Source organism: Lingula anatina, chromosome 7, assembly GCF_051362555.1.
Source record: "Lingula anatina isolate TDL-2025a chromosome 7, LinAna3.0, whole genome shotgun sequence".
In the NCBI taxonomy this organism is placed as follows: domain Eukaryota; kingdom Metazoa; phylum Brachiopoda; class Lingulata; order Lingulida; family Lingulidae; genus Lingula; species Lingula anatina.
In genome coordinates, this window is record NC_141773.1 from 20006643 (window position 1) to 20025216 (window position 18574).

The following is an 18574-nucleotide window of genomic DNA, read 5'->3' on the forward strand; positions in this document are numbered from 1 at the left end:
TCACATGTTGGTCGCGTTCACATACAAACACACTTGAGACCTGTGTTATTTGGTCATTGAGTGACATCAAAATTCTGTACCTATTTAAATATTAACACACCTAAAAGAAACCTAACTTGTTTCTAAAAAGAGTGAAATCCATTTCAAATATCACCCCTGAAACATTTCTGGAGAGAGAACTTTTGTCAATGATATATTGGAATTTGGTGTGTAATTATTCTTGTACAAGAAGTCCATTCTAGGTCTAAATTAGATGGGGTGTGAACCGGACCAGAGTTGGAATCATTTGCTCTAATCTAACAAAGCTTTGTCCTAACTGATTCATAATCAACATTCAGATAAATAAGCCAATCAAATGTTCATTTACATGGAAGGCAAGCATGTTTATTCAGCAAGCAGACGTGTGGATGTGTGAACAGTGACGTGGAAATGACAAAGACTGAAGACAAGATTGCTGCAACTGCTTACCTGGATAATAACCATGATATTAATATTCTTTATTTGATTTATTTTGGAATGAATAAATGATTGAATGAATAGATAAAAGAAAAAAAACATCAAAGAAAAATTCACAAAGAAATAAAGACCAAATCAAACAGCAGAAAAAATAATCAAATGCCCATGTTGAGTGAAGAGCACAATCCCCTGAAAGTGAGAAATATCTTCACATTCTCCAAACTCAATAAAACTAGCCACTTCAGCAGTATAGGCTGACCAAGTAAGATACCCCTTTCCACACCAGAAGTTCTCTACATGGTTCATTAAATATAAAGTCAGATAAATTTCTCCGATGACCATCTGATATAATTTTTGCTCAAGGAGAGAAGGAAACCATGCAGTTTTCCTGGCAATCTGATGAAATGAGGTCAAGTAGCATAGTAAAGGTCGTAGCAGAAGTTAACAAGTCTACCAGAGCAGGTAAGTTAACAACTCTACCAGATGAGGATTCTCTCCATAAGGAGGAAGAGACCTCTTAAAATGTCCATCAATCACGTTGGTTTGTAATGGATCCTTACAAGTGTGTGCCCCTACCTTGCCCCAGGTGGCTATCTCACTTTCAAAAACAACCAACTACTTTCTTTACGACTTGTTTTCACATGGAGATTTTTCAAATGGAGAAAAACATCTGGAGAAGGAAAATGAAGACATCATGATGACCACATTACGATATTTCTCATCCTATGCTTTCTCAGGCATTGGGAATAGGTTACTAGCTCCAACATTCAAAACAAATGACTGATTTTTTATTTTTTTCTCTATTCAAAACATATTTCAATATGTAGTTATTTGTAATTTCTTCAAAAAATTATAAAATTTTTGAAAGACAACTCACAATTCTGAACATTTGGAAACATCATTTCAGGTTTCAATAATAATAATAATAATAATAAAATATTTTGGAGAAACAAATGATTTTGTTAGAATTTAGTTAATTCTGCTATCCAATGTGCTTATATCATGAAGGCACTGGAAATGGTCTTTAGCATTCTGTGGTGAGCAGAAACAACTGGCGTTACCGCAGACACATTTGTCCATAAGAGCCATCACGTGAGCTACCATTACGTTCAGTTGCCTTTTGCCATTTCAGCTCTGTCCTGACAGAAACAGAAGAAAGAAACAAATATGGCTACTACACTATGGTGAAATTTCAAGCAATGGTTCAGCTGAACCAAGACTTACCCTATATATGATAGTTTGTACTGTAATATGTTTTGTTTTTTTTTTTTTAATTTTTGATGCGTCTTTGAAAGGTCAACAGTTTACTTTTAGCAGCTTGTACAGTTAACATTTTATATCACCAGAAAGCTTAAATCATATTCATCTTAACAATAAGTGGGCTCAAAAGAAATACGAGGCATAATTTACATAAAATGTAGAAAATTGTATTAATATTCTTTGACCTTTTTTTTTTTATTAATCAACAAATAATCCACTTAATATCAGTATAAAACTCTCTCCTAATACTTCACAAAATCAGACTTCAATACTAAGAACAACCCACATATTGATAAAGTGGTAAACAGGATATGGTTTTTAAAAAATCAGGTTTTAGTTAATTAAACTGTTCTTGAGTAATGAGTACTTTTAGTATCCATCAACATTTGTACAGTGGCACATCCTACTTTTGTCCACTGCTTCATCACTCTCCTCAGATTTTTCACGTCAAAACACCACATCTAAAAGTGATTGGTTCTCACATACAACACAAAAGAAGTTTCTGAACTACAAGATGGATCTTGAAAAAAATGTTTAAAATATGATCATATGGTTCTTATTGTTCTGTGTTAAGGAAAGACGGATTTGTAGACAAGAGAGATCAAAAAGACATCCAACTCCATACAAGTGTTCTTGATCTTGATGCATTTGAAGTATTCAGTGGCATCTAACGTAAACCTTTCCACACATAAATGTGAAAAACAGCAATATGAACACAAGTTGTGCCTCTGGGTACCAGGATAAAAATAACCTTCATCCAAAGTGTAAATTAAAGAAAGGGCCAACAAAATGTATTTATTTCAATGCAGATGTAAGAGATATATTCAACAAGTTTATTTACACATCTTTGTTGTTACTGTAGTATAATTAGTAGTATAATGTAGTATAATTACCATTTTTATGAAAAATATAATGTGTAAGAGTGACACCACATTCAAAAGTTATAAGAATAAAGCACATTTATATTAATTGTGTATAAAAGTGTATCTACATATTTGTCTCTGCCTAGTTCACAAACCTTCAAGTAACTTATTCACAATCTATTCAAGCCCCAAGTTTCACTGCAAAGCCTTGATGTCGAAACAGTAGCCAAGAACTGTCCGAATGCGATAACTAGTCGCGTGCACACCAGGGAACTCACCCTGCAGGTGTGTGCAAATATCACACGCGACCAGCGCCTCCTCGCCCTTGATTTCTGAGCTCGGTGGTATTTCAAAGCGATTCAGCTTATCACTTAAATAAATACTGGCTGAACTTTTCCTGCTGTTTGGGTGGAAATCCTACAGGGATTGTTTCCACAAACATCACTTTCTGTTGGCTTTTCTAAATGTGCTTAGATTTACTTTCATAGTGATCTAGGAAAAAATCTCAATTTTGCTATCTTTGAACTCAAAAGTTTTATAATTCTTCTTTTTCAGCTGAAAAAAAATCTATCAGAAGTAATATACAAATCTGTTTCCTTTTTAGCCAATATAAGTTGAGGATGCCAACTCCAACTGTCCACTGCAAGTGCAACAGATTTTTATATCATGTATTTTGAGGCACAAAAGAGTTTTGTATTCACTACTTTGTTTAGCAATTCATGCCAATGGTACGCACACGGTATAGTCCACTTCTTTGCCCATGTATATTTCCTATAAATAACCATACCACTTCAAAAAAATATGAGGTAGAAGAGCCATGGCTGAGTGCAGCCTTGCTCTTATTTCTTCTTTTTATTTGAAAAAAAAAAATTACAGTCACAGTTGATAACTTTTCCTTATCCATATACTTATTGGTGATAGAATATAATTATCATACCACTTTCCATTTCAAAAGAAATGATGTTTAACATAAAGCAGTCTAATACTTGGGTTGAGTTTATGGCATCTTAAATACATAGCGTTTAAAAGTCTATAATGAAATACTTGATGTTACTGTATGTGCCATTATTTGCATATCAAACAAAAAACTAATTATCTATAATAATTAATAAGCTATAAGAGGCAAATTGTTTGTTCAACACTTACCAAGGTACTTTATATCTAATCAAAAGATATAACTAGGAAGATGTATCTGAAGACATTGTTACTTTATAAATCTTATGAACTGTCCCTTAAAATTCATTTCCGTGTATTAAGTCCTGACTACAATATCAAGCACTAAAGACAAGTTGCCATGGTAACTTTGATTGCTTATGTGGTTTCTTTGTGGCAAAAGTTTTAAATTTGAATCATGTATCAAATTCAACAGAAAAAAAATGCGGCATCCATTTAAAAATGAAAAGATTTTATAAATTATTTTTATAAACTCCAAAACTTATATTAGTATCAGTAAGTTCCTCGTACATCACACCATCACCACTATCATAATATCTTATATATAAACCTGCTTCTTAACATAAAATAATAAATCTTTCTCTGTTCTAAAATTATACATGTCTAATACACTGAACGAATCAGTTATGATGAGCAAATTCAAAGAACACATTCAAATGTCTTATAGAAGTTATTTTCACATTCCCCCATCAATCCTACCTCATTCTCTGACCCAGCATACACTACGACTGAGAATATCCGTGTGTCTCTAACCCCAGCCCATGAAGTTCCAGGGTGGACCCCAAACATACATCTCAATAGATGTTGCCATGGTGATCAACAGGAGCTCCAATGGCTCTATGCCCATCTCCATAATTTTGAGGTTAGCAAAAATTATTATTAATATCTGGTAGCTTGTGAGATGTTTTATAGAGGCCGGTGAAGCACACAGGTGGAACGGCAGGTTATCATCATCCGACACGATTATGAGCTTATTGCTACCTGCAATAATGTATGTTGCCATGGCAACCAGGTACTTTATGCCAAAAAATGTATCTAATGTTTGGTCATCAATTATCTCGTGTACATGCATCTTAAAACATGTTCTACATATCTTTAAGTCCAGTGATAAGGATTTTATCTTAATCAACCTGAAATATATTTCAGAGAACAGTTGACTGCCATTTTGCATCTTAAAAAATCTTAATGTCTTTGACAGCTTATAATTGGACTCACAAAGTTAGAAAAGTCTTCAAATTAAACCATGTTTTCTTCTACTCTTACCTATCCAAAGATTTTTATGAGAAGAAAGGTGAATTAAAAACATAGTTATCACAGAAGTTTCATGAATATTAACTTAATATATACCCTTTAGCATCCTTTTTAAAAATTCCAATTGGAATTCATAAAGTGATAAAAGATTTAAATTTGATATCTAAAGTAAATACTACAACTAAAGTATCATGTATAATAATTACCTTTCTTTACCTTTGCTTATACAATTGAATTTTAAACTGATGGCCAACACGATAATATGACACAAGTTATCAAATCTGATATTCGATGGTTAGGATGGGAATATGGTGCATTTCCAAACCATTAAACAAATTTATCCCTTTCCCACATTATCAGATAACAACAGTGGCACAATTGCCAAACAATCATATATTCAGCATTTGACGATTATCAGGCCTTCATTCCTTCCTCTTCATTCCTTCCTCAAACCAGCTGCACTACTTACACTGGGGCATTTTAACCTCCCCCCCCCCCCCCAATAATACAGGAAATGTGGGACCCTACTTCTACTATAAGGCACATTTGCAGTCCAGTTATGTTCTAATAAAGAAAGTATTATATATATATCTCTGTTGTACCTCCCCTCCTCCCCCCCCCAAAAAAAAAAAAAAAAAAATGCATTAACTTTTTCACATCCGAGTCACTAACAAAGGCACAGACCCTTTGTCTACATATCTGCCAAAAATAATGATTTCAGTCAAAATTTGGCAAATTATCATCAGGCGGCACCGTCGTGGGTAGGCTCGCTAATCTGATTACATCCATGATTACGAGATTACCTTTCATTTGTTCTGTAAGTCAATCATCACAGATTACAAAGCGGCTCACAATGTAATCAATAATGGCCTCACAATTAAGCCATTTCATCATGCAGTTTTACAGTACACCTCTAGAAGCAGTGACAAAGCAATTTTCATTTCACTTCATTAAAGAAGCTTAATTGCTCTTGGTCTTCATATTGACATGCATAATTCTTACAGAGAAATTTATTTGTAAAACTTAGCTGCTTATGGTTTTTATTAACATTTCTGTCCTAACGTGCACAGTACATTAGTGATGTAATCTGCCAATAATGTAGCAAGAAAAGATTTCACCATAAGCTTTTTAATCAAATGAATTATCCAAGCCAGAGGTTGGCATTTTCTAATTTCTAATCTATTTCCATTCTCCTTCAACTCCTCTCTCTCTCTCTCTCTCATCTACATGTATATATCTCCTTTGCACCTGCACTCCACAACAAAAAACATTAAAATATAGCATTCTGATAAAAGCCTCAAACAATCAATTCATAATATATTTGGGTCTCTGGATGAAAATTTCTTCAATCATATTTCTTTCTAATTGGAAGCCAGATGCAGCTTTTTACATCCAGCAGCACCTAGCCAAATTGTTATATGAAGAGCTCTTTTGCATCTGTCAATCAAGAGGAGCCATTTCGCAGTCTGGCACCTTCAGTCATGGCTCATTATGGTTCTGATAAAAAGTGAGATGTCAGAATACGCCTCATTCACAAGACACCTCACAGGTCTTGCCTTGGATGGAATTGATCAATGAGATTTTGGCAAATAACAGTTTTATATCTTACAATTAAGTGGTTGAAGAATTAAATTAATATAATTGACATTTGGCTAAACCAACTTCATTAGTGTGAGCTCAGTTTCTTAAGTTGAATACAGGGTAACTTGAATACTTATTCTCCATGTACATCACAAGCTTTTTCATTCTTTTTTTCTTTTCAGGTTTACTTGAACCCTGTTATTGTTAACCAAATGAAAAACGATAAATCTGAACTTTTGTCATTGAATTATTCATATTAGAATGAGTAAATAATTCAATTTTAGAAATACCACTTAGTGTGAAAATTTAATTATAATAAATAGCCCGACTGATCATTCATATGTTCAACAAGTCTTTAAAAAATATACCGACTTCACATGAAGTGCGCACCATGAAATAAACACAGCTCAAACACAGGAGACCATATATTTTAACCTAAGACTAAAATTAAACATGATGACAATTTAAGATGACTTTAAACTACAATCAGATTTTCTTGTGTCTTAGTTAATGCTGTGAGACCATGAAATCAAATTTAGCAGGCCTGAACTGGTGTGGCATGACTCTACCAACCTGCAGCTAAACTGTACTGTGATATCAGTATTTAGTGGCTAAAAGGTATTTTCTTTTGATAATAGGGAAAACAGGTGAAACCTTCTTAACCAACATTTCAACAAAGGCTGTTAAACTGTATCAGCGCACAGATAGTAAAACAGAAAAAAGACGTCATCATTACTGACACTCAACTCTCTTGCAACAGGAAAAACTTAACGGCGCAATTGTTATAGCACGTGGCAGATCTATTGCACTGGACAATGCAGGGGAGGCTCATGGGAATAATAGGAGGTTGATGTCTGGTGAGTCGTCTTTGTTATGTCTGAGTTTGCTGAGTTTGCGCACTGATTGAAAGGGTTGACTGAAGTCAGAGTGATCAAGCAGTTTGAATAATTTAATGAATTGTTGTAAATTTGGCAATTTTGTTAACACTTCATACAATTTTTCACGTGTTCACTGCATGGGGTATTTTCATTTAGTTAAAATTCTAATCTAAGTTCAGTCTCACAAAGCCACTACGACCATCATATCAGTATATAGTATGTATAACATATAGTTGGTCCACAGAGGGATAAGAATGGCTGCCAATGGTGAGAAGATAGATCATACTGAGAAAGAGCAATCCATCCTGGGGACCATTCAGAATAGATGATCCCAGTACTAACTGATCCGCTGACTAAATATGTCCGACCACACTTCAAAAACCATGCCGCTAATTTCCTGATTGTCTCCTCGCCTCCACATGCACCATCACTGTAGGGGTCTAGCAATTAAACCTTGCAGCTGAGATTTAATCCATTTAAAGGCCCGTGTGGAGGCGGAGAGACCATCGGAAATCAACGGCATCGCAAATTTAGTTGGCGGATCAGTTAGTACTTGGATCATCTTTTCTGAATGGCCCCTTGGATAGAAACAGCTTTAAAATGGCAAGCAGCAATATATATATAGGTATATGCACAAAATGTAAGTAAAGAACAAAGGCTTAAGAAATACAACCCAGACACTACTATAATGGTGTTTATTTCTCGCTCTCCAAAGCTGGGCCCTGATTTTTCCAATGATATGCTGCCCATTTTTCTGTTAGTAGAGATCGTATCCGTCAAAATGTGGCAAGGAACATATTCTGAGCTCTTACCTGAAAATTTTGTGTTTTCCTGTCAGATTTTATCTGTAGTACATGCTCCTTTAGCCTGTGTTCCGAGCTCTGGGAATCATTTGCATTATTTTTCTTTCTCTCTCTCCTCTCTGTGGCAGAAAAGGATATCCTAAAACATACTTTGCTATGACTACTTTCTCCAGCTTGAAAACCTGCCTATGTAATAGTGAATCGAAGAAGTTTGAATCTTGTGGAAAATGCAAAAAGATTCATCAAAGAGCTCCAAGGGTTTTGAATGCCTTCAAGACAGCCTCCCAGCTGGGCAGCTGATAAAAATCTCTTCTCGGACTTTCTTGCAGTAATCCAACTTGATCATTAATGAACTGTAAGCAATCTGCTCATACCTGAGCTTAATAGCCCTAGCGGCATATTGAACACATATTGGGAAACCTAGCGGACTGGCCTTCTCAACTTTAACTTGACTAGCTTCGGCAAACATCAAACGTTGTATGCACAAACTTAAAACACTCTTCAAACATTTCATTGCTATCCAGCTCATTAAGTCTATTGACTGTTTGCACTTCTATGGAAATTTTGACATTTTGTTTCCAGTTTCCATACACCCCGTGCAACCATTATTTTTCACACAGACTCTGTTATTTTGTTTTGATTTGCTGCATTAATTTCTGATAAGTCATAATGCGTAACATGCATAACTTACACCTTACTAGCATAATTTCAACTAAAAAAAGCAAGTATAAATAAGATGAGATTCCCTAACAATTACACAGGAACAGTCAATTTCTTATTTTTCAAATCAGCCAGAAATGAAATTTACACATTACAGAACATGGTGCAGTGGCAGCACATCTACTGGAAAACTGCCTGAACTACTATTTTCTTTTTGTTCCACGAGAGAGAGAGAGAGAGAGAGAAAGAGAGAGAGAGAGAGAGCATTAAACCATAACAGATTAAAGACAAACCATTCATCAAGTCACCATTACCTTGAGTTGTGTTTAAGAGACTCCCAGGAAATCAAGTTCCAGGAAAGCAAAGCTAGTGTTAATGAAACTATATCTTCTCTTCTCTTCTGTTTTGACAAACTAACACTGAATCCCCCATGATAACCCTCTGACTGCTCTTTCATTATCAGAGGCCCCGTACAAGGTGTGTTTATCACTGGGGCCTGCGCTGGGATATCTGTTCATCAGAGACCCTGTGGAGGACCATATCTATCATGAGGCCCACCAAGGGGTGTGTCGTGGAGAGGCCTGCCATGGGGTGTCTTTTTTAATGGTGTCAGTTGTGGGATCTTGTCAGCAGCTAAGAGTTATGAACCTACGTGGGCATGCCCCTGCTTGTGCATGCACAAACGCAGGACTGGTCACTGTGCAGGGGGAGGTTAGAAAGAAGCAGCCTTTTAGCCAAAAAAAAAGGTCCATTCTGATTCAAAATTTGAACTGAGGGGGTTAAAAGTCTAGTTTCAGAAATAAATTGCAAGCTACAGGCCTGGTCTATTACAGAAACTACAGATTGCTTGTACATTAACAGAGTAAACCAGAAAAAATAATAATTAAGTAATATTAAATAAGAAAAACTCAAGGATCATTGTGTATTAGGTTATAATTAGACACAATTTAAGACTTACATTATTTATGTTTTCACTTTTCCAATACATGCAAGATAGTCTCACTATTCTTAGATCACCATTTATAAGGCGGGACTTTTTTGAGAATGAGGAGGAGGCTGAGGAAGAGGAAGAGGAATAAGAGAACCTGTTACAGAGGAGACAAACTGTGACATGCCACAGAACAGACTGAATGGGCCTCCATATCTACTGATTATATGGTTTCATTTGATAAGTGAAAACTGGTGCTGATATAGATAGGGAAGGGTGTTCTCCCAAAGGTGGGGCAGACATTACAGTCCTGCAGAGACAAGCAAGTCCGAACCAGTTGTCAGTTTAGTTACCAGTTTGTAGTTGTTAGTTGTGACAACCTATCTTACCTCAACAACTATTTCACTACCATTAGCTGATCATACAAAATCAATTGTTTTTCTAAGGGAATAAACATTTTCCATAATAATTAATCATTACAATAAAAAAAAAGTAAACAAACTCTTGCCATTCTCTTAACATGAGATTATTAAATTTACTTATTTTTCACAACTACCAACAGTAGAGAACAAAGAAGACACCCCACAGATACAATCCACCTATTGGCCTGTTTACAATTGGACTACCTTACAACCAATACAGTCAAACAGGTGCCCCAAGAGCAGACTACACAGGGGGCCCAAGCAAGCCTTTGGATCTCAAAGACACTTTGCACCTTTTTAATTAAGTCAACTTATTAATTTTTCCTTTTAAAATTTGTATTTTTATGGAAAGTGTGTAACCGTTTACTTGACCTTTACCAGATGATGAAAGAAGTATCTGCATATTTTTAAGTTAACAAAATTTTAAGTTGATAACTCAAAATACGGAATTAAGAGAGGTTAGTACATGGAAATGGAACATTTGATAATTGCATTTTCTTTCCAATACTATTATTTTGCCCCTTTCAGCATTCTAAACTGTAAAATGTTAATAGAAACCCTTGGGTTTTTTCACCAACAAGATTGCATCAATTACTTTAAAACTTTGTGTTTGAAAAGCGCAAAAGATAACTTTGAAAAAAATCTTTAAGCTTTATTTTAGTTCCCCATTAAGTAAATGAGCATACAGACATCAAGCATTGGATTAAAATAATATCAAAGCTATGTGGTGAGGCTAATAACTGTTATTCTCTAATAACACATAATGTGGTAAAATCACATGTTGAAATGACTACAAAGCCAACAACGCTCTTAACAAATTGTTCCCTAAAATAAAAATGCAAAGTGCCTTCCAATTCAATGTGGTTCAAAAATACAGGAAGATAGCACATTCCGTAGTCCTTGAAGACTATTAGGTTCTAGCACAGCATAAAGATTACCAAGATTTTCACAGCAGAATCCTTCGACTTATCTTTGATAATGCAGCCTCGTTGATAAGGTAAAAGGGAGCATCAGGTGCAAGAAACCAAGCTCTTCTATCAAATTTCCAGCCACATGCTTCCAATTTCTCCTATCAAAGTTTGAAATTGTGGAAGTCAGTTCAAGTGCTTACAATTTGTTTCTACTATGTTTTGGAATTGTAGGGACCTGTACGAGATTCAATCTCCGGTATCAAGGTTTAAAAACCTGGAAGTCGGAGCAATGAAAATGTGTTTCTACTCCATTTTGAAATGGTTAAATTGGAAATCTTAAAAACTTGTAAAAAAAGTCCATTTTTAGCCAACAATTTTAAAAACCTAAAAAAAATCATCCATCCATCCATTTGCTACTATTGAGGTTACTATTTTAACTTACACTAGAAATGTTATGGACTTAAGTTTCTTGGAATCAATGGTCAAAGAAGCTGTTGGTTTCTGAGAAAAGAAGTATTAGTCAATTATTTAGGAGCTCAGTTTAGTAACATGTCCAATTATGTAGTAGACAAAATATCTGAGGTACAGATTTAATCATCTTTATAAATAGCCAACTTTACAAAAGCAAATTCGTGATGGTTATAAAAACATGGCCAATGAACTTGTCAGGGAAAATGGCGAACTCTGACCTGAAAGTCGCTGGCAGTTCCGAATAAGGTTCTTGCATGATCTGGACCAAGTACCATAAATATTTAGTCCTTGTTTGTTTACCAATGACCACTAACTGCTTATGATAGTACAACATAACTGCCATTAAGACTGAAAATAAACTGGACTGACTATATATCTACAACTGCACACATCCAAAGGCTCAAAAGTGATTTAGACTCCAGAAAGAGAAATCCCAGAGTCCAGTGGTCAGCTCATTGGCCATTAAGAAGATCTGGATAACAAAGTGCCCCCCCCCCCCCCCCCCCTCTCCTACATGTGGCCCAGTCTTTCCTAGCAATCCAACTGCCTTTTTTCTTGGAGGGAATCTAAAAAACGTTTAAAGTTAAACTGGTACTGGACGCAGTCTAATAATCTGAAGTTTCCTTACAGCGCAAGAGCTATGCAAATAATCATTATCTGATGCAGAATAAATTGGAAGAGACTGACTCTCTCCTCTGCAGGAAAAGTTAGTTGGAAGATGATCATCATACAGAAAACGATCCATCTTCCTCTTTCCTCTCACTTTCCAAATAAGAAGGAACAGGCTGATTATTAACTGATGAACTATTTTCTTGTGATTTTTATCAGTTGTGATGTTCTGTGACTTGTGTTTGGCAAACAGATTAATCAGACTATAAAGAATGGAGAGAGTATACTGAATCTCTTTGTCAGCTCAAAAGCTTCTCTATACTCTGGACACATTAGAAGCTTGGCAATAATTTTTTCTGTCCATCATTACTACGCAAGTCGGCAATGGCTAAACATTCCTACAACATGCAAAACTGAGAGGAATATCGAAAAAAATATTAACAGAAAACCCCCAAATCCTTGATCACAGGCCTCAAAGAATAGTTGGAATTGTGCAAAGCACAGCAACACTGGGTCGCATAGTGCAAAACCAGCAGAATGATGAACATCAGGCGTTCAATAATAAGAGCCAGCTTATAGTGTTGTGTAAGAATTTTAGAGAAATTCAGAACAGCATCAATTTGTTGAGGAGTCTATGGCCAGTTGATAACCAAGCAAATCTGGGCTCTAATGAATGCCACACTTGCAGTTTTGAATTCAAAGAAGAAGACTTTTTTAAGTTTTTCATCCAGAGATTACTTCAAACCAAAAGTGTTCCACATTAATAACTCCCAAGGAGTAAACCTCTCACATAACTAAATTTTTCATTTTTTAACATTAATCAATTTAGTTGCTGGCAAAAATTCATTTTCATGTCATGCAAATCTCAATTAGGCATTTTTGTCTGCTGTAAGCCAAGATCAATCAGTATTAGTACAATTAAAATAAATATTGGGCCCATTTTACAACAGAGACAATTTGTTATTACTAGCTTTGGTCTATTATTTATTGGACCGGTTCACTTAACTTGACCACAGCACTTATATCCTTAACCACAGAAGACCGAAGTGTTGGTTTAAAAGAGAAGATGAACATTCAGGCTAAAATATTTTATTTAGTATTTAACAAAATCACCCCCTAGGATAACTGTGCCCATGACGTTGTTGGCAAGTGATGGGGTATAACCGCGGTGTTATAAACTAAACAGGTGAATCAAAAGCTGTACCTCAATAAAGTGGTCAATTGATTGAAGGCACGAGGCTCTCATCAACGGATCCAAATCACCACTGTATTTATTGATCTAGTGCCCTAGCTTTACTCACAGAATCTTCAAATTTTCTAATAGAGCTGGTGGCTTTATTAACATCATTGCCAACCAGATTTACATCAATGCCAACCTCGCAAAAATCAGTGTCATTTTGGCCTCAACTTAGAAAGCCAGATTATTTTATCACGAGATATAGGCACTGAGTGTCAGTTTTTCATTTTTAGTTAAAAAACTTTTAGTTTCAGGAACATAATCATCATAAGACAATCACGCTTTTGAACAACCTCTTACCATACAAAGCCACAAACTTTAAAACCCTTTTTTGTGCCAAAAATATAATTATGTAATGATCTCTTAAAATAGTGGAGAATACATTTCCAGTTGTTGTCAATTTTTGGGCATTTCTACAATTATTCCTTAACATACAAAAAACGAAATGCAACATACTAAGTGTTTTATAGAGTTCTGTAGTATTCTAGTAAAAAAGACAAATTATCTCTTATTTGAATCAGTTCTGAACATTTTCCAAAGAGAAAATGCACATTTCATCAAATCTTTGATTTTGAAAGATCACCAAGGCAAGGTGCACTTAACTTCTGAAATTCTAGGAAACTTCCCATAGGATTAACAGACCACATATTTAAGCTGTCTTAGTCTCCAGGGTGTTCAAGTTTCTACACAAAGAGCACCAAAAACTTAGAAATCCTCAACATATGCAGACATTACCACAAAGAAAATACTATTTAAATTTACCTTACATTCTTTAAGCCTCCCAAAACTTCCATTTGTACATAAAAATAATATGAAATCAAGAAACTAGTTTAACAGGACTATATATTGTGGTTCAAATAGATACCACTGATACAAAGATCATGCTTGTTTCCTGGAGTTGTGGGAAGAATCTGAGTAAATACTTGTTCTGTGTTAACAAACACCCTAGGAAAAAATCAAGTGATAAGATCTGTCCTAAAGGAACATGAGGATGCAAAGAAAACTTACAATTCTGGCCACAAGATGGTCTTGGATGGTTCTGGACTTTGGAGAGGGAGAGGTTGCAGGACAGCGAGGATACCTTCTGTTGCTATGTCAACCGAACACTCAGCGCAGCAGTAAGAGCCAGCAGCAACAAATGAAAATCAAGTCTTGAGAGATGGACGTTGAGTGCAAGCTAGCTTCTCTAACTGTCGGGTGTTCTGTAAGTAACTGTACTAATTCTTCAACAACTTACTCGTATGGAAATTCATCTAGAATAACACACACATCCTTCCTGCTTGGGATAATGAAGAATAAGATGGGCTCCCTAGCTTGTGAATGGCCAGCATGTGTTGGTGAACAGAGACTGACATCATCAGCAAACTATATATGGCAGCTCCCCTCTGGGGTGGCCACACCGCTCTCTACACACATTCAGGGCCCCATACTAAGGAAACAGGTGCCCCTGATTATGAATATGGTATAATGATAATTGGGTCACTCAGGTTCCTGGCCTGCTGGGAGGAAGTGTGGCCTGTTGTTATGGATAGGAAATGGGGTTGATCTGGGTAGGGTATTACCCTGCTATAACCACAGCTTCACATCCCCCACTCCTGCCTGCACTTACAACCTGTCCCCCCCTCATTACCACATATATCATTCCACCCTTTAAAGCGGGGATGCAAGTAAAGAAGGATCCATTTCTCACTACCGAGGGTAGACAGTCACCTGTTCCAGGTAACCCTGCTCCGCACCTGCCCGTCTCAAATCCACTTGCTCTCTGCCTTCTCTCATCATACCCAGGGCTTGCATCTTCCTGCACCAGACTTTTGTTCTTCATTCAGCTGTACAGCGAGCATTTGTTGCCCCCAAAATTTGCTAGGAAATTACAGACATTTTTGATAATTTCTGACTTTTATTCTAAAACAAGAAACAGCACCAGCATGCCCTTCCAGCTGACTAAAGTAATTGTTTCCAATGAATTTTTTTTGCCCATTGCATTATAAACGATTCCTTGTATACGTGATATTTTTATTGTAATGTAAAATATTGGTCCAGTAAATAGAAATTATCCAATTAATGTTAATGTGACCTATTAAGTTAAAATAAAATTTTTAATTGCAAGTCAAGAGATACGGCTTTTTTCTGGAACACACTGGAATTTTTTTCATTATGACAGTCACTGATACTCCACCATTTCTGTAAGAAATACCTATACACAATAAAAACTTTACTTAGCACACACTCCTTGCACCATTTCACACCTTTCGCTCCTTTGATTAGAGCAATCTCATTGGTCAGTTAAATGTAGATCTCGGAGCACCAAAACATTGCGTTTCTCCTGGCCTTTAAAAGCACACGTGTGTTTTTGTTCCACGGCACACGAAGAAGCAAAAATATTGATGGAAACATACCACCCACGGCTACAGCTAACTGCACTTTGCAACTGTATTTACACGGCAGAGGAAACATCCCCAAAGGGAAGCTTTCACAGTTTTAGGCCTCAAAATTTTGACTAAATACACAAATTCTTGGGTACTCAGAGAGCCTTGCTGCAGGTGTTGCCCCGGGAGGGAGAGGACAAAACTTTGTGTGTACGTGGCAGAAAATCAAAATATTTGAAAATAATCTGTTCGTTTTACAGCAATAACAATGATGCAGGTCAAGAGGGGGAAAAATGGAAAGAGAGTGAAGCCTACACCTGTGTACTTATAAATGAATACAAAGAATGGTGATCATTGTGAGCATAAATAAATAAAAACAGAATTGCATGAGGAAGTGAACCAGGAATATAGAGACATGAACAATTAAAATGAGTGGATATGTCCTTTTCTTTCTTTTTATTTATTTACTTACTTTTTATTTTTTGCAGTTACATTATCAAGAATGAAAACACATTCTTGATATAATTATCAAACCTAGACAGAATTCACTGGTTTTTTGATACTGTACACTCAAGTATCCATCATAACAACAACTGTTTGCATGTCATGACCTAATGAACCATCTTGAATTGATATAAATATGGCTATTATCTTTGTCTGTTTCCCATCATAAATAGATAGTTATCCTTAATATGAGGTAAGACTTACAAGGGGAGTCTCAAGGCACCTGGCAGTTTTGTTACTATTTCATCGACATTGTGGTATTTTGTTTGTGTATAGAAAGTAATTGTGAAGAGAAAACAATTTGCCAATACAAAATTCACACCTTGAATTTGTAAAAACATTGCATTCATTCATATTAATAGCCATATTTATATGCAATCTAGAATTTAATGTTATTTAACTGATTACTCACAACTATTAAAATTGGACAGAGATCTTTAGGCTTTGTTGTTTGCTTTGAGTTGGAAAGAATGTTGTCTTTCAATACTGATAAATCTGACCTACGAAAAAATAAAAATTCAGGTACGGTCATTTTGTGATAGCGTAATTCATACGCATGGCAGGTTTATAATGTTCATAAAAACCAATTTAACAAATGGGTTCCTGCCACTGCCCCACCAAGCTATACATCTCAATCTCTATCACTTGTCTTTATAGCCTCCAATTATGTTATTTTGCACATTTTCATTAACCAATTTCCAGAATGTGTACCTCAGACCAAAACATTTATTTTGCAAGCAATGTCAAGCATCTTTCTCGATTGGAAATATGAGCATGGCGAATAATTTGCTAATCATGACAGACACATCAAACTAATGACATTAAACTATTCAAGGTAATTTTGTGCCAATAAAATAATGATTTGCGTAATTGAGATGGCCAGAGTATGCAATATATCTCAATTAAGGCCAAAACTGTCTACAGACCAGAATATGTCAAACTGACTGGAACGTATTTAAGTCATGCATATATCCTTGTATATTTGCCACCAATTTATTTTTTACACATTTATTCACACTGACAAGTGTTACAGAATTTATCACCTACACATTTCAGCCCTTCATACATTCCACTTGCCAACATGTATCTTGTCCTGCTACTTACAAAATCATACTTTTGAAAAGCAACCAAACTTGGTTGTTGTTTAAAACTTCTCAAATGTTCTCCTTCAAATATCATGTTGACAATTTTTTGCCATAGTAGTCAATCACTTTTGTCTGAATGTAATGAGCTCGAGTATTTAATTACAATGTGCGCTCATTAAAAAGCACTCTTCTGATTGTATGCTCGATATACTTTCGATTTAGGCATCACTTTGTTATTCATTATATTTCATGTTCAACTTGTTGAAAATGTTTATCTTTTTTTTTTTTTAGCATTATATTGTTGTACCAGGTTACTTGGATAAAATGAATCAAAATAATCAAAATTTATAAAATGCTCTAATGTTTTAGGATTGAAAAATGAGCTTCTTCTCAGAAGGTAAGAGATCAATGTCAGTTTATGTGTTTCTGTTACAAAGAATATTTCTCCTTTTAAATTGCGTTTCAAAATAGGTCTACGCATGTGTGCTTGCTTTTTGAAACCTTTCAAAATAGGTCTCATAAACAGCCTTACTAACTCATGGAAAACCTTGGCCAGTTAAAAAGCAAGTCTAAAAAAAATCTGAATGATTGCTTATAACATTTTCCTGCTACTTTAACTAACCCCTTGTCCTAAAAACCTATCTCTTTAATATTATTTTGATACATCTTCCTGCCTATTGTGAAAGACTTTGTCAAGTCAGGTCACCAAGAAAGTAAGTCAGATGTTCATCCCGTTGTCTAATATGGCCATTGGCTTGTCAACTTCACTTATCCGATTTAATCAAAATTAACAAATTCCACCTTAAAGCTTCTCTGTAAAAAGAAAAAGGTTGCAGAACTTCTGTCTTGTCCACAACTTATAAAGGTCCAACTCACTTTAAAATTTCACTACACCGAATTTATATCGATTTAGACGAACTTTACAATCTGAGTGTTGTTGTAGTTGGGTTGAACTTATTTCAGTCTTATTTTAACGAGGTATGAACACGGCTACACACATCAGTGAGCGAGAAGTCCTGGAAATGTGGCGACCTCCCTTTCTCAATAAAAATTCACACAGACGTATTGATCAATTATTCAGTCTCTAATTTGAAATCCATGTTGAACTCGTACTTCAATTTCAATAAATCACTTTAGAGTTTTAATTGGACAGCCTATCAAAGAGCTGGTAGCCCAAACTGCACAGCTCAGGCAACAGGGATTTGTGCTGTAGATGACAAAAATCACTTATTCAAATATTTTGTTTTTCAAGATAATTTTCAGTTTCTCATAATGAACCTTTACAATTTTCTACATCACCTTTTTAGTTAGGTGACTGAGTTTCTTTTCATTAAG

At 35.5% G+C, this 18574-nt stretch overlaps 1 protein-coding gene across 8 annotated transcripts in view; it reads right to left on the bottom strand.

Moving 5' to 3' along the window:
* The window catches only part of LOC106161611 (poly(rC)-binding protein 3), a 124394-nt gene that overhangs the window by 50015 nt on the left and 55805 nt on the right, over positions 1–18574 (bottom strand). The window contains exon 1 of one of the 8 annotated variants that reach the window (XM_013538622.3): positions 14293–14515. The exons of 5 other annotated variants lie outside the window; for them this stretch is intronic. The gene's annotated coding sequence lies outside the window, so the exon portion shown is untranslated. Of the gene's footprint in view, positions 1–4232; positions 4371–9020; positions 9145–14292; positions 14516–18574 lie in introns of those variants that run through there. 2 more of the 8 variants (XM_013538626.3, XM_013538623.3) reach the window with 2 other exon arrangements.